Source organism: Bubalus bubalis, chromosome 2 (genome assembly GCF_019923935.1).
Source record: "Bubalus bubalis isolate 160015118507 breed Murrah chromosome 2, NDDB_SH_1, whole genome shotgun sequence".
Classification (NCBI taxonomy): Eukaryota; Metazoa; Chordata; class Mammalia; order Artiodactyla; family Bovidae; genus Bubalus; species Bubalus bubalis.
The window spans coordinates 17,061,792-17,066,649 of NC_059158.1; positions in this window are offsets into that span (position 1 = coordinate 17,061,792).

The window sequence follows — 4,858 nt, forward strand, 5'->3', positions numbered from 1 at the left end:
AAAATTAGATGCACAAATTATATTGTCAGAGCAATGGTCTGACATTGCTGGATGTCAGGTTTTTTTTTTTTTTTTTTTAATCTAATCTCAGTTGATTCTAATCCAAATGTCCAGTTTCATCTTCCATGCCCACCCAACTCTAAGCAATCTATCTATGAGCCATAAGGAACTTGAGCTCCATCCTTAGACCTGGCACATGACCTCTGACCTGGACATAGCAGTAGAAAGCCCCACTCAGGCCTTCTCCCCTAGACCAAGAGGATGTTTCTTCTCAGGATCTTTGTTTCCATTTTTCTAGACCTAAATCACTGAAACGCTGGAATTTTCTGCCTACTAAGCCAGACACTCTCTCCCAAGGCCATATGAGGAGGCTTGTCTCTGGGATGATGGTAATGGAGGGTTCACTCCTAAGCTCATGTGTCAGTGTGTCTGCCCAGAAGTCCACTCATAGTAGGGACACAACCACAGGAAGCAAGTGAGGATGTGTAAGTCCCAAGCTAGGGCTCCGTTGCTGCTTTTGCCTGTCCTTCTAAAAGACAGGAAAGAGCTGATGGAAGTCATCATCTTTCCCCAAACCTGCAGTGCTCTTTTAGGTTTAAATGTCTTTCTTTGTATAAGCTCTTCTACACCTTGGAGTCCTGTCCCCTTCCACTCCTGGAGAGCTCCACCAGATTCAACTTCACTTCCTTTTTGAAAATTCTCATGACTTTTCTGGGCAAATCAGCTCTTCTGTCCTTTTGGTTACTATACTAGGTTTTACTTATACTTATCATAGAAATTAATACAACTGACTAATTATTTATTCACATATTTATCTCCTCATGAAAAATGGGACCAGGAAGACTTAAATTCAAACACTAGCCATTCATAAATATTTAATAAAAGTGTGTTGAATAAAATGTGTAAAATATATTATTTATTTATAAATTGATTATCAAGGTCATTGCTCACGTCAAAATTCTTTAGGCCACAGCTCAGGATAATGTTAAATTTTTATGAATATAAAGGAATAAAACAGTAAACTCAAAATCAGTTCAAATATTTTCCAAATGTGAATACTTTTAAAAATTTCATCTATAAAGACAAATTCTTAAGATAATGCAATCCTTGGAAAAAACTGACAGTTGTACTTGACATTCAAAGGTAACTTTTGAAAAGCAATTGTGTTTGTCTTTTTAATCTCTGGCTGCTATTACTTTGGGTGACCTATTTTCTCCTTATGGCTCTGCTGTACACATATGTATTTCCCCTAATTCTATAATATATTGATGATGTTTAGCAATAGTTTTAATCTAGGTTCAATGTAATACAGACACTGTGTCCACTTAAACTTGACATTTGTCTCTGTGTTGCATATATTTTATTTAAGCTATTAGGAAAATACAAGTATTGGTTCCTCAAGTGGTTTGTGAAAGTACCCCCAATTAAATAAAGGACAGAAGAACAACAACACAAAGGTAACTTTTTACTATTGATCACAACTGGGACTTCCCTAGTAGTTGAGCTGGTAAAGAATATGCCTGCAATTCAGGAGACCCCAGTATAATTCCCAGGTTGGCAAGATACGTTAGACAGGGATAGGCTACCCATTCCAGTATTCTTGGGCTTCCCTCATGGCTCATGGCTCATGGTTCATGGCTCAGCGGAGAAGGCAATGGCACCCCACTCCAGTACTCTTGCCCGGAAAATCCCATGGAGGGAGGAGCCTAGTAGGTTGCAGTCCATGGGGTCTCTAGAGTCTGACATGAGGAAGCGACTTCACTTTCACTTTTCACTTTCATTCATTGGAAGGAAATGGCAACCCACTCCAGTATTCTTGCCTGGAGAATCCCAGGGATGAGGGAGCCTGGTGGGCTGCTGTCTATGGGGTCACACAGAGTCAGACATGACTGAAGTGACTTAGCAGCAGAAGCATGGCTCAGCTGGTAAAGTATCTGCTTGCAATGCAGGAGGCCTGGGTTGGATCCCTGGGTTGGGAAGATCTGGAGAAGGGAACAGCTACCCACTCCAGTATTCTTGCCTGGAGAATACAGACCGTGGGATCAAAAAGAGTCAGAGATGACTAAGCAGCTTTCACGTTCATTTTTCACCACTGGGACAAAGGGCAGAGGGTTTATCAGTAAAATCTGGGGAGTTTTATTCTGCTTTCCAGGTCAAATGCCTGTCTCATGAATATTACAACCTAGACTCTCTTACTTTTCTCTCTTCTTTTCAGTAAAATTTCTCAAGTCATCGTGTTATTTAGGGCTATGTGGGCATAGATTCTTAGGTCAATTAATATAGCTGAAATAGGAACATAAAAAAACATAGAAATTCATACAATCAAAGTCTCTCTCTCCTTTTTTATTTAAGGTATATTTTTAAATATAATTGACATATAGCATCATACAAGTTTTAGATGTACAACACAATGATTTGGTATTTGTATATATTGTAAATAAGGGCTTCCCTGGTGGCTCAGATGGAAAATAATCACCACAGTAAATCTAGTTATCACCCATCATCACACTTCGTTATGATTTCTTTCTTGAGGTGAGAACTTTTAAGATCTAGTCTCTACAACTTTCAAGTGTGCAATACACTATTATTTACTATAGTCACCACCATGCTGTGTGTTATATGCCCATGACTTATATGTAACTGTACATTTGTACCTTTTAACCCACTTCACCCATGTTGGCTGCCCACCCAAACCCCACATCTGGAAGCCAACAATCTGTTCTCTGTATTTATTTTTTGTTCATCATGGTTATTGTTTGATTCCACATTTAAGTGTGATCATACAGCATTTGTCTTTCTCTGACTTATTTCATATTGCATAATGTGCTCAAGATTCATTCATGTTATTGCAAATAGTAAGATTTCTTTATGGTAAGTCCATAACCAATACATTAAAAGTACCTTCATAATCCTAATGTATAAACTGGGGGTACCTCCACACCCTCCACACCCTTATAGTGAATAAATAGTTGATAGTGGTATGTGTGTCTTAGTTGATTAGTCATGTGTGACTCCTTGTGACTCCACGGACTGTAGCCCATCAGGCTTCTCCATCCATGGAATTTTCCAGGCAAGAATACAGAAGTGGGTTGCTATTTCCTTCTCCAGGGGATCTTCCTAACCCAGGGAATGAACCCGGGACTCTTGCATTGCAGGTGGATGTTTTACCATCTGAACTACTAGGTATAATTGATGTAATTTACTTTTTACTCTTCTTCTTCACTGTCAGTTTGATTAACCACAATTCTGCTTCAGTCCTACCTGAGACCCAAGGTCTAGCACAATAGCAAGCATCATTTGCACCTGGCCTCAGAGAAGGGGCATGAAACAGTTGCTGTACTTTGGCAAAGACTATTACTATAACTGACTCAATGGACATGAGTTTGGGTAGACTCCGGGAGTTGGTGATGGACAGGGTGGCCTGGCGTGCTGCAGTCATGGGGTCGCAAAGAGTTGGACACGACTGAATGACTGAGCTGAACTGAACTGATTACTATAATGATAAAAGTGGAGCAAAGCAAACAAAATTTTCACTAGAGACAGTATGTCAGTTTTTAAATCAAAAGAGAAATGCAGTGAATAAATTTTGTGGATTTTGATGCATCACAATTGTTTACTATTTCTTTTCTTGGCAATTTCAGTTGTGACAAAAATACCTTAAGAAATAAGTAGTATATGTATATATATATATAAAAAATCCAAGATGCTTTTCAAAATAGAAAGAGAAAAGAGAAAACAGATGAGAATTTTGTCAAATTTTAATCGACAAAGCAAAGAATATTACACTCTCTTTCTCTCTTTAGTCGCAAAGTTGTGTTCAATTATTGAGACTCCATGGACTGTAGCCTTCCAGGCTCCTCTGTCCATGGGATTCTCCAGGCAAGAATACTGGAGTCAGCAGCCATTTTCTTCTTCAGGGCATCTTCTTGACCCAGGAATTGAACCTGGGTCTCCTGCGTTGCAGGCAGATTTTTTTTACCAACTGAGGTATGAGGGAAGCCCATATCACTAATAAAACTTCATTAAATCATTAAATATTTAAAATGAACTTTGAACTCTAGCTTATTGAATGGTTCCTTTTTACGTATTTGAAACCCTATTATGAAATATATACATAAAGAAATTCTAATGTAAAACCAAACTATTTAATGTATTCCTCTCAATCGAAAATTTCATTTACCTTTCCAAAATTTAAATCACCTCAGAATATTATATCTCAGTTTATATTTTTTTAATATAAATTTATTTATCATAATTGGAGGTTAATTACTTTACAATGTTGTATTGGTTTTGCCATACATCAACATGAATCCACCATGCGTGTACACGTGTTCCCCATCCTGAACCCTCCTCCCACCTCCCTCCCCGTACCATCCCTCTGGGTCATCCCAGTGTACCAGACCCAGGCATCCTGTATCCTGCATTGAACCTGGACTGGCAATTCGTTTCATATATGATATTATACATGTTTCAATGCCATTCTCCCAAATCATCCCCCCGCCCCTCTCCCACAGAGTCCAAAAGACTGTTCTATACATCTGTGTCTCTTTTGCTGTCTCACATACAGGGTTATCATTACCATCTTTCTAAATTCCATATATATGCATTAGTATACTGTATTGGTGTTTTTCTTTCTGGTTCACTTCACTCTGTATAATAGGCTCCAGTTTCATCCACCTCATTAGAACTGAGGGAACCCTCTTACACTGTTGGTGGGAATGCAAAGTAGTACAGCCACTATGGAGAACAGTGTGGAGATTCTTTAAAAAACTGGAAATAGAACTGACTTATGACCCAGCATGGCTTAGCTTCATTGAGTTAGACAAGGCTGTGGCCCTAGTGTGATTAGATTAACTAG